Source organism: Parasteatoda tepidariorum, chromosome 1 (assembly GCF_982258835.1).
Source record: "Parasteatoda tepidariorum strain Cologne lab strain chromosome 1, Ptep-v5.0, whole genome shotgun sequence".
Classification (NCBI taxonomy): domain Eukaryota; kingdom Metazoa; phylum Arthropoda; class Arachnida; order Araneae; family Theridiidae; genus Parasteatoda; species Parasteatoda tepidariorum.
This window is the reverse complement of record NC_141755.1, coordinates 15,513,717-15,526,447: the sequence shown is the minus strand read 5'-3', so window position 1 is coordinate 15,526,447 and position 12,731 is coordinate 15,513,717.

Sequence of the window (12,731 nt, the reverse complement as noted above, 5' to 3'; positions counted from 1 at the left end):
TTGCTTGACGATTCTTCAGCTTGAATTAAAATCCTGTCATTTTCCAGTTTTTTAATCATTAATTCGGAATATTCACCTCTAGAGTCATGACATTTATTTTAAAAAAACTTACAACAATTTTATTTAAGAGAAATTACGATTGTTCGCGACTTAATTATATTAGTAATTATTAACACCAATCTCTCCAACGCACTGTGAGAATTTTCATTTTGAAATAGCGGTAAAATGACCGGCAGCAATCTGTCCACCCGATTAACCGTAAAGTTTATAGTTAGGGACAATATTTACCTTTGTGATTTTGAAATCGTTAACAAGTGATACGCTGAAAAAAACCATGAGTACATAACTATACGGTTTTGTAACCATTTACAACTAGCATAGTTTCTAACCGATGAAAATTAAACTTAAACGGAAATTAGAGCTCTGTTGGTGCTGCGTCATTTATGCGTGAATGATCATTTCGTATTCTAATAGTCCAAGGTCAACAATTGAAGAGTGCGGGACACTGGAAACTCTTCATGTAGTCGAGTAAAGAAAAAAATAATGTAGTATCAACGTCAGAATTCGAACTCCTGTTCAGCCAGTCATGAGATTTACTGATTAACCCTCTCACTTTCAGTACATACCCAGCTGCATGAAACAAAATGACCTTGTGTGGGCTTAGTTGGTGCGTGTAGAATTCTGGTGGTATAACCGTATTAGGAAAAAAAACAATCAAAAAACTTTTTTTTCACACTTAACAGTTCGAATATTATATTATTTATGATTATTTGACTGTTTGGGTTGAATATGGAAAAATAGCAATTAAAATGCTATTTGACTGTTTCTGCCGAGAAATTTCTTACAGTGCACTTTGAAAATTGTTTCATGTGTAATTGCCACAGTTTTTGGTGTTTAGGTAGACTAAACTATTTTACTGTGCATGTAGTCACATTTTTCATTTACTTTTCTCTGTTATAGTTTTATTTATTTAGTTATTTGTTTGTTTAATGACAAAACATATTTCTATGCCCATTAGAACCAATTTAATAGCTTCATCGCAAAAAAAAATCCCTTAGTAAGTAATATATTCAAGCTAATTCCTTCAAACAACTTATTTTGTCGTTTTTATATAATTCTTTACATGATAACTACATTTATGTACTTAAAAGTGTATTTAGATTACCCCAATGGTAGCAACTTTTTACAAAATGTTTTCGTATGAACTCCTAAATGGCAGACAGCACAAAAGAGATTTTCGGTTTTATTACAACTGCTGCTTAAAACTAGACCCCATAACAACAAAATAATAATGAAAATACAAAAATACATTGAAAATAAAATTCGCAAATATTATTAACTAGTTTATCAAAAAATTAACAATTTTGATTTTTAAAATTAGTTTATTCTTCTAGCTTTATCTTATGAAAAGTTAAGTGAAGATTTTCATTTTCTGGAAAAATAACTCTTAAAATCTAAGGTAAGTTAAAGCCAAAGTCAAAGCCAGTTGTTAATATATTTTGCTTCATCGTTTTTTTTTTCTTTAAAAATCTGAGCTTCTTTGTTAAATTTTTAAAATATCTACCATTGTTGTTTTAAATTTCAGTTTTCAAAAACAGTCTTAAACAAACATCCACTGGAAGAAATCAAAGTGTAAAGTTTCTCGAAAACAGGCTGATGAAGCTCTCGTTTGTTTGGAAGAAAATCGAGAAATAAAAAAAAAATGTGAAACTTTCTATGATGTTAGTTTACATAAGGCAAACATATCTTTCAATAATTATTTTTTGGAGATGCTTGTGAATATTCAAAACATTCATTTTTATGTTTTCGCTATAAAAAAAAAAAGTTGAACCCCATAGAAAAACGGAAAATGTCTTAAGAGGACGAAACTCTCCACACGTATACTTAAAAGACAATTTTTTTGAAGAATGTACCAATAACTTCAAAGAAATATAGAAATTTTAGCATGTTTATTCTGCGACGATGTTTCAAAGTTGGTTTGCACACTGAGAAAAGGAAAGCATTGTCAAAGCTAACAGAATATGGTAAAATTTACAATGGCAAACCATAAAGCCCGAAGCTCGAAAATTGTTACCGAAGCGCTTTGGTTGATATATGATGAAAGCGCCACCAACTTTCCTTTCGCGACTCAATTAAAAAAATGCCATTTTCATTTTGTATCGTACGTTTAGTAGACCTATAATGACAACAATAGTCAATAATTGAAGAAGAATAAGTTGTATTTTAAAAAGAATATGTTTTATGTTGTAGATAAATAAATAGAGTTTCATAAGAATTTATTGGAATTTCTTTTTGTTCAATACAATATATAGGACCCGAGACAGAATCCTGTAAGGGTTGATTAGTTTATATATTTGTGTAAAGATATTTAGAATTTTTCGGTACTTAGTTGAAAAGATTTGGCAGTTCATAACAAAACTCTAATAACGTTCATAACGATGACTTAGTAAGGAAAAATACTCCAATAAGGGCAACATTTTCCAAAACGTAGAATAATTTAGTAACTCTTTTTTGAAAATGAAACAGTTAAAATATCCGAAATTCAAGTTAAACTTACTTCATTGGAAAGATTAAAAAATAGTTTAAGTATAATTGATTAACAAATTTTAGATGTTTTATCAGCCGATGAAACAAAATCTGATGAATATATAATTAAATATGAAGCAGTTGAACAATACAATGAAAATTATGATGACGCCATAGTAAGAGGAAATTTTATTTTACAAAATGTATTTTATTATCAAGAATCTGCAATTTCAAATGTTGAGAAACTTCCAAGATTGAACTAATGAAATTTGGGGGAGAAGTTAAAAACTTGTTGCCTTTTTAGAGCAAATTCAGCAGAATTCACGAAGATAAACACATGGAGTCAGAGGAGAAATTTCAATACTTGATTCAGTGTATGGCTTCAGGAACAAGGGCCAAAGAAATAATTGATAGTTATCTCCCAACTGCCGAAAACTATTCAAAAACTGTCGAGAGTTTTGTAAAACAGATTCGGTAGCGAAGAGCTATTAATAGAATTTTATGTAACAGAATTATTAGGACTGGTGTTGAAAAACGCTACTAATATGAAATCTAAAACTAAAATGCAATTGTATGACAAATTAAATTCATATTTAAAGTCACTAGAATCAGTATTGATGATATCAGGCAAGTATGCTGTAATTCTGTTTCAACTGGTAGAGCTTTGCAATCCAGAGGAAATGTAAAGTGTTTGGTTAAGAAATTCATCATTAAATGAAGATGACAAATCTTACTGTCTCAACTCCTATTATTCCTAATAGAAAAAACTGAGGGAGAATAGCGTATAAATATGGCGGAATCGGGTATAAATCAAAATGACTTAAGTTATAGAAAACAAAAGCGCCAAGAGTTTGAAGTTGCTGCTCCCACAGCAAATGATTTGAACTCTAAAGTGGGTTTAAATTTAAATGTGTGTATTGTGATAAAACCCTCGAAGTAAGGACGGTCAAAAACTAACACAAAAACAAAAAGTGTGTTACACCAGCTTAAAAATTGACCATTTATCAAAAAATTGTAAAAGTAATGTCCGCTGTATGTCATGTGATAAAAGATATTTTATTATACTGTGCCTGGAATTTAAACAAAAGCCAAAGATTTCTCTAAAAGTTAAAAATGATGAAGATAATGTTTTATTTAATCTATGCAGTTCTCGTGCTGAAATCTATATTCAAACTTTAGTGGTGGGAGAGGTGCGAAAGGGGAAGAAACGGCCTCTACGAGCCTTGATTGATTGTAGTTCTCAGAGTTCGTTCATTCTACAATCTACTGCTAAAGAACTTAAATTAATATCTCATGGTTATACTAGATTGGCTAACATTGTTTTTAGAGGTGAATGTACACTCACAGATCATAAATATTTTCACATTAATGTGTGCAAATTACAAAAAAGTTTTGTTGTTTTGTTTGTATCTGTCTTGGATCAAAGAAACTATTTGTGGAAATGTACCATTGATTTCGGATGGATTAATTATTGAAGAATTAAAAAAAAGCGGGCGTTGTTATCACAGATGTTATTGGAAGAAACACGCCCATTGAAATTTTAATCGGAGCGGATTTCGCTTAAAAAATTTATGCTGGAAAAATTCACGAACTAAAATCAGGACTAATAGCGGCGGAAACTCATCTACGATGGGTTGTGATGGGAAAGCCAGAAGGCGTTTCTGGAGATCTTTTAGCAGCTGTTACACTCCTAAAACACACTGACAATTTACCGAAACTTTGGGAGTTAGAAACCGTTGGAATTAAAGGTTCCTATGAACTACATAACAGAAAAGAATCTGAAGAAGCTGTCACATATCATTTTAAAGAGACAGTGACTATATAAATAAAGAAGGAAGATACGAAATTAAGTTACCATGGAGAGAGATCAAAAATTTTCCTGGATAAAAGATTCGACAAACTTACATCAAAATTCATTTTGGATGGTAATTAAGATGCTTACAACTCTGTTTACATAGAGTGTCTTGAGGATGACGTTGTAGAAAAAGTACCTTCAGAAGAGCTTCCATATCCTTCATGTATATATATATATATATATATATATATATATATATATATATATATATATATATATATATATATATATATATATATATATATATATATATATATATATATATATATATATATATATATATATATATATATATATATATATATATATATATATATATATATATATATATATATATATAGGTCATTATTACGGATTAAATAATTTTATTTTGATACAGTGCTCTGAGTAAAATTTCGACACAAAGGCACAATTTTTTCATTTTTTAAATTATATAAATATTAATAATTTACAAGTTTTCACTAATAAACCATCATTACATAATACAGTTCAATATTAATGCAAGTATAAAGTAAATTTTGAATGCTAAATGAAAAATCTTTGGTCTAAAATGTTTGGATAAAAAAAACATTTTGTAGTTAAAAAACATATTTTGTAAGAGGAACCCAAAAACTCGTTTCCTTCAAATATTATTTAAAGTGCCACAAAAAGCAATCAAATAAAAGTCCAAATTGAATTTTCCTGTAAAATTAAATTAGATCCTTCCTTGACGCTTTTCTTTTTAAAATTAAAAGCATTGTTAATCCCATAAAGCTGTCATCTTTTTTTAAATGCAAAAAAAAAATTTATAATAAACGCTATTAATTTCGGTAAAAGAAAGCTCGTACAATGATTGGAATAATTGTCGGAAATTTTTAAAGCTTTTTTTGTCTATCATATACTCCTTAACTCAAATTTGACGCTTTTTATAATGTAATGAATTCTGCAAGAAAAGATAATTTGATCCCAAACGCTTTTCGCTCCATTTTCAGAATCTAGATCAGATATATAGACTATTGCTAATTCTGAAAACAGCGTGAACAGTATTTGTGATAATAGATAGACTTTAGAACGGATAAATAGCTAAAATATTTTTAAAAAGTAACAAAATTTTTTAAAAATACCAAATTCGGTAAAATTTTTAGGTGCTAAAAATAGATTAAACTTGACCTAATCGTCCTGAATAACTAACTGTTGCGAACTCGTAGCTGTTATGAAAATATCATATTATTAGCAAAAACATGTAAGTTCACGAGTTCATCAATAATTTTTCAAATTTCCACTTATTTGCAGTTATTTAGATCTAAGAGAAATAATTATTAGTCATTGAAATTTATTTAATTTACAAAATCAAGTAATGATAAATTTTGAAAATGAACGAAAAAAACTTCAAACTACTCTTTTTGGATTTTATATTTTAGTATAAATATAATTCTGATAATCTAACAGATTTTTTCAGTAACTATTAAACTGTTTTTTATAACTAAAAGAGCTAAGTGATAAAATATATTTTTCTTGTAATTGAAGCTGCAGAAAACAATATGTAAAAGAGACATCAGTGTTCCTTCTGCATCAACGGGATAAAAAAAAACCTCAGCATATGTGATAAAATCATTTGCATATCATTTGTTATAAAATACTGGGGAAAAGCCCACGTGTCTCTGCCACTTTTTAATCCGGTTAATCAAGCTGTTATTAATTATAACTACTTCTTATATTAAATGTGATTAAACAAGTAGATTGATCTAATTGCCTCGTTTGGGAAAGAATGTTGTACTAGAATGTTGTAGGGCATACAAAGTAATTTATATTATTTTCATTTTTGATAGTGATTTTAACCAATCAATGGCATTAGTGCAAAAGTGCTTCGAGATAGAAAGAAAATTTCATTGCTTGAAAATTTTTTCTTGGGACAATCAAGTATATGTATCTTGAGACAAGGTACAACATATGCATACTTTCTTAAGAATTTCCATGTCTTTTGCTACAAGAAGATGTGTTCCAATCGGTTGCAATCTTTTAAATGAAGAAAATTTTAAATTCTAAAAGGATATTTTAATAAATTGTGAGAGTTTTTCATTATTTTTTTTATTTATGACACGTTATAAATTTGGAAACAGTAAATTTGTTCTGACACATGCAACTTTGCTGCGCTTATCTTGGTTTAATAAGTAAATTTTTTTTAACTTTTAATTTCTTAAGTTTCCAGCTCATGTGTCCTAGAACCAACTAAATTTTTTGAGCTTATAAATAGCTTTTAATAAACTTATTTGTTATAAAAAGAAGAATTCAGTTTCCGTTCCCTTTCCACCATACCAGAAAAATAATAATAATTGCAATTATCTAAATTGAATTAGTACTTCTATAGATCGGTTATTTTTGTTGTAATTATTGCAATAGGAAATTAGTTCAACATGTTTATGTTTGCTCTATTCATCGCTTTTCTATATGTTGATGTCTAAACTAAGACATTGTTTAGACAAAACGAACAAAAAAGCAACCGAACGAATGAGTGAGCAAGCCAGCAATTAGGCAAGCAAACAATCAATTGCTCAGTTTAAAATTTGTAGGTCACTATCAAATATTTTTTTACTCATTTAAGACCAGCTAAAATATTATGAAGTGAATTTTCAGCTGCTTTTAAAAAGTAATGTCAGTTATGAAGAAAATAGGATGAGCGATTAATTATTGAAACCAATAAATTTATGATAAAGAATTAAGATTTTTTGAACTGGTTCGAAAAAAATAATCAAAAAAAGAAAAAACTGAAGATTTCCATAAATTTAATTACAGAATGTAACAAAAATGTTCAATATTATATATTATAATTTTTCTTTAAAAAGTTTATAATTAATTAACAATTTCAGAAATATTATTTGTGATTCAAATAATGTTCATAACGTACCTTTTCTAAAATCAAAACTAGTTCGGTTTTCATCATTGCAAGTTTGTAGGAGAATAAATTAAATTTAATTAATTTATTTTTCCTGTACCTAATCACGATTTGTGGTCGGATATGACTAATTCTTTAATTTATTTAAAGAAAAATTCAAACTTCAGTTGAGAAAAAGAAAAACAGAAATTAATTTCATGTTATTTTAAACTTATGTTAACTTAAACTAATTAATTTTTTTCGGCCGTTGTTAAAATGTTAAAAGTGCTATTTTCACTTCTCTTTACTTCACTTTTCATTTATTTTTTAATAGAATATCTCAGCATCTCTTGATCAATTATTTGCTCTCAAGGCACTTTATCTCCGATAGCTCCATCTAGCTGAAAGAATTTCTATGAGGGAGTTTCCCAGCATCTTGAAATCTCAGCAACGATATTTTGTTATTTTTATTTTTTGCTTGATAGCTCTAGAAAATTAATTATTTTCTTGTATCTAGAGATATAGAATATCCAGAGAGAAAGTTAAGAAGTCCACAGTTTTAATTATTATCAATTAAAATGCCAGAAAATGCTTATTTCAAAGTGATTTTTATTCAAATTAATTTTAGAGACATCAGAATGTTTTGAATGATATTAATTATATTAATATAATTAATTATTTTAATATAATTAATTATTTTAATATAATTAATTATTTTAATATAATTAATTATTTTAATATAATTAATTATTTTGATATAATTAATTATTTTAATATAATAATATTAATGTAAGCAACATTATCAAAGAGTCGGTAACTTATTATTTCACATTAAAAGCTAACAAAGTAAAAATGTTAGAATTTCGTGCGATGCGCAAAACAATTTTTTAGTAATTTTATCATCTAGAAGGACGATATAAAAAAAATAACGAATAAAGTAGTCTGTAGTAAAAAAGATTCAATCTGTTTTTTTTACCGTAATTTTAATATTGATCTGTAGAAGAGAATTATGAATTTTCAGTTTATAATTTTAATGCTTTACTAAATGCTACTAACAGACAAATTTCATGTTATTTATCATTAAAGGCCAACTTAACAAAACAAATGCAATTAAAAGTCTGTTTCATTCTAATTAGTAATAACAACATTATAAAAAGATGATTTTATTTAATATTTTTTTAAAGTTTAAGTTTAAACTGTAAACATTGAAGATAAAGACAATAAAAAATCAATGCATCATAAAACTGAATAATTCAAATTGTATTCTGAAATAAAGAGCTGATAAATGTGTTTTGAAACTGCTTCAAAAACAACATAGAATTATGCAGTTAGCATCATAAGTTATTGTTTATTAGCATTATTGTTGATTGTTTTTTTTTCTTCGATGTTGCATTATCAGACAATTGCTCTCCATAGAAAAATCTACTAAATTTTTTTATTAGTTTCTGTAAAAAAAATTGTCCTTCATTTAAGTTTCTGTATTTTTTTCTGGGAGGGGGGAGGAATAAAGAATTTTCATACAAAACCTTGAAAATTAAGGCTTTTCTTAAAACTATTCAAAGTATCTGTTGAATGTTCTTGGGAGATTAGACGCTCAGTTTGTGTGACCAGATTGAATATTTTAAAAAGTTACTCTAACGCTTACGTTAATAGTTGTCATATTGGTGGAAAAATCTCAGCAAATTAAACATTTTGAAAAAGTTTTAAATATTTCTAAAAAGTTTTAAAACTTTTAAAAAGGTTTTAAATTATTTGTCTGCTCTAAAGCCCAGGTAATTCATTATATCAAGATGGTATAGATAGTATATATAGTATAAAATTATAGCTTTGTTTTAAGTGTAAGGTCCTTAAACTTTTTTTATTCCTTGACTAAGGTCTTGATGAAAGAACTTCGAAAAATATTGCTAAGGGTAATTATTTGGTATACATTTGCTCGGTATTCCCTACATTGATATTTTTACTGTTGAGAAAAATTAACCAGAACACACTGGTTCGGTATTCGCTACAATGATTATTGTTTTTTTTTTAAATTTAAGAGCTGTTGTGCGGTATACACTTAGCCAGTATTCTCTGTTTTACTTATATAATTATTATTAGAAATTAAGAGCATTGTCTGCTATTCATTACACTTGGTTTTTTCCTAACCTACTCTAAATGAATATTTTTTTCAAAATATTAAATAAGTTATAAAATCGGATATGAAAAAATGTCGAACATTCACCAAAGCAGCTATGTAAATATCAATACTCAGTGGAGAAAGTCGACATTCATCTCATTTCACAGAAATGTACCTTTATCTCATATTCCCCTTTAATAAGTAAATATGCATTAATTTCAAACTTTGGAATAAAAGATATCTTCTTTCTCTTTGTTCATTACTGCCATAATAAATGGAAATCAAACAGATAAACTCTAATGTCATTATCCCGGGAGAGAAGATAATAAGAATATAATGCAATTTCGACTATGTTTCTGGCATCCATGCTTAAATCACTAATGACATTATCTAAGTAACTTATGAAACCTAAACTTTAGTATGAAATGGGCAATTCTTACTATATATAAAATTCTAATGATGGTGTCGCAGTTTTCCATTGTTGTCAGTGCATTTTTATTGGCCAGAAAATCACGTGGTGTGATCCAGTTTTTCCTCATTCGTCTCCTTATTGTTTTGGTTGTAGTCAGCATAAAATTAATAAAAGTCATGCTTTTCTTTAAATATTTTTGAATCTCTAACTTAAAGTTATTTTCCTGTACTGCTATTATTACGCTTTTAATTCAAGAGTTTAAAACTAAGAGAATTGCTGTTTTCTTATTAGTATTATAATGTAAATCTGCCTTACATTTTAAGATAAAGTTATTTAGAAAGGTGGTCTAACAATTATTATTTTTGAGCAAATAACATTAATATACTGTTATAAATTACAGTTAAAGAGATCTGTTAAATGATTTAGAACTTAACGATCAGCTACATGCACAATGAGATGCAGGCAACAACAAAAAAGTTGTTAATCTATCCTTCCGTTTGGTAAGCGAAAATATTAAATTAAGTATGTGAACTCATCAAATTTGTTTCAACAATATAACGTTATAACAATATAAATGTTATTTTAAAAAAATGATTACTTAGAAAAATCACTTCTTTTTACCAATAGATCTAAATATCTAATATATATAATTCTCTTACGTGGCTCCCAAATTTTGGCTGTATTTCTTTTCCACCGGTGGCAACGTTTGCTTTGTTTTGTTTACGTTACTATTTCTGTTACACGGCGAATCGACCCATGATTGCCGCTAAAAATGTCACATGCCAAATCTATCTGAGGTGACTCAACATATAGCGCTTTTAAAAACGGAAACTGAAATAACCAGAGAGCATCAGCTGCGGCAATCTCATACTATTAAGCTAGGCAGAAGTGAGTAGTCTTTGTCGATAGATCTCTATTTTAGTATTTTGTCGAAAGCGCTTTTTTTCGCGAATTTATATATGACGAATTTTGATTTATATCACGAATTATACTATAGCACATTTCTAATAGGTTTAACGAATTACATGTCATTTATTTGAATTCAAATTTATTTTAATGACTTAGTATTTACTAAAAAGATATAATTTTTTTACATGGATTTGAATGATTGTTTTGAATTCTTAGAATTGTGTACATTTGCAATGTACCTAAGTTAGTAGCGAGCGAAGCGATCTTGGTACGCGAAGCAAACCATATAAGATTGCGTAGCAATTTTCGGGGGTTGGCGAGCGTTAGCGAGCAGGGGGCGCAGCCCACTAGTAATAAAATAAAACTCCTCTTGCCACCTCGTGTTGTTATTTAGATGCTATTTTCATAAGCAATGAATATTAGTTTTGCATTTAAAAAAAGATCTTACAACCCATTAATCATCAATTTAATCCAATATTTATTATTGTATTTCAAATGCATGTTTTACTTTAAAAATTATGTAAATGAAATTTTTGTCAACAAATTAGACAAATAAGCTACAAAAATCATTTCATTAAAATATTTATTATTATTATTATTATTGTTATTATTATTATTATTATTATTATTATCTATTATATATAATTCTCTTACGTGGCTCCCAAATTTTGGCTGTATTTCTTTTCCGCCGGTGGCAACGTTTGCTTTGTTTTGAAAACGCCAAAGCATTCTGCCTTTTAATGATGTGTTTCTAATCTAATATATATAATTCTCTTACGTGGCTCCCAAATTTTGGCTGAAGTACTTTGCACAACTAAAAAATATTCTTTTCACAACAGTTAAATATTTACTTTATTTTCTTCATTCATAGAGAAAACAGTAGGCAAAGAATTCTGTTAGGTTAAAAAACATTTCGCTAAAAAAATAACGAATTCTAAAAGAAATAAAAATAAACAACTTAAAAAATAAAAATTCTGTTGCCAGCCATAGAATTTTTTGAAAGTTAACTTAGCAACATAAATCAAAATGACATAGAAGCGCAACTAGATCAAAATTATGATACCTGAGCGCTTGATGTAACAAATCCTTCAATTCTAAAAGTGTTGTATCGCCAAATGCCCAAATTAACAATTGTGTTCTTAAAGAAATTCTATAAAAAGTTTTAAATAAACAACCTACTTCTACAACTGCTTCTTGAAGAACTTTTCTCATTGATTAAAAATATTGTTTTAATTTTACAGTACTAACTTTACTTCTACTTTCATTATTGGTATGACCCTCTTTCATTACATTCTACAACTTCATGTTAAATTTGAGGACTTTAAGTTGTTTTGTGGTTGAATACTGACATTTAGAAATGTGTACAAAAAAAAATATTATTTAGAGGTTAAGAGTTGCCTCAGAAAAATTTGAATTGTTGACATTGAACTTAACAACGGAAACAATCGTTTTTGTGAAAAATTGAATTGTATTGTTGACATCAAAACTAAAAATATTGCGTTTCAACTTAACTATACTACCTTAATTTATACTTTAGAATTGCCTCGGAGAAATTTGAATTGTTAGCAATGACTTAAACAAAAAGTTTCATTTTAACTGAGACAAATACTATATTATAATTTTAACTTTTTCTATGACTATACTCATTTTCTTACTCTTTTCTTTGTTTTTTATACATTTTATTTTTTTTTGTGATAAAATAAAAAACTTATAGTTATTCTGCTTCTGAACACTGATGAAAACACAAAATGATGTGCTTTATCAACAATCAAAAAAATATACATTTATTTTACAAATTCCATATTATTAAGGTGGCGCTCTTCAGAGAATTAAAAATGCAAAATTATCTTCATCAAAGCCGATGCTTTACATCCGGCGTTCAGTGGCAGACTACTATTTCATATTGTTTTACAACACATGGCTTTAGCCCTCAGGTGGGAAAGACTTTAAAACAAAACTTACAACAGTTACTTTTCTCAACAACTGAAATTTAGAATAGTGTGATTAAGAAAAATATGTGAACTGTTTGCAATTTCAAATTAATATTGAAATGTACAGGTTT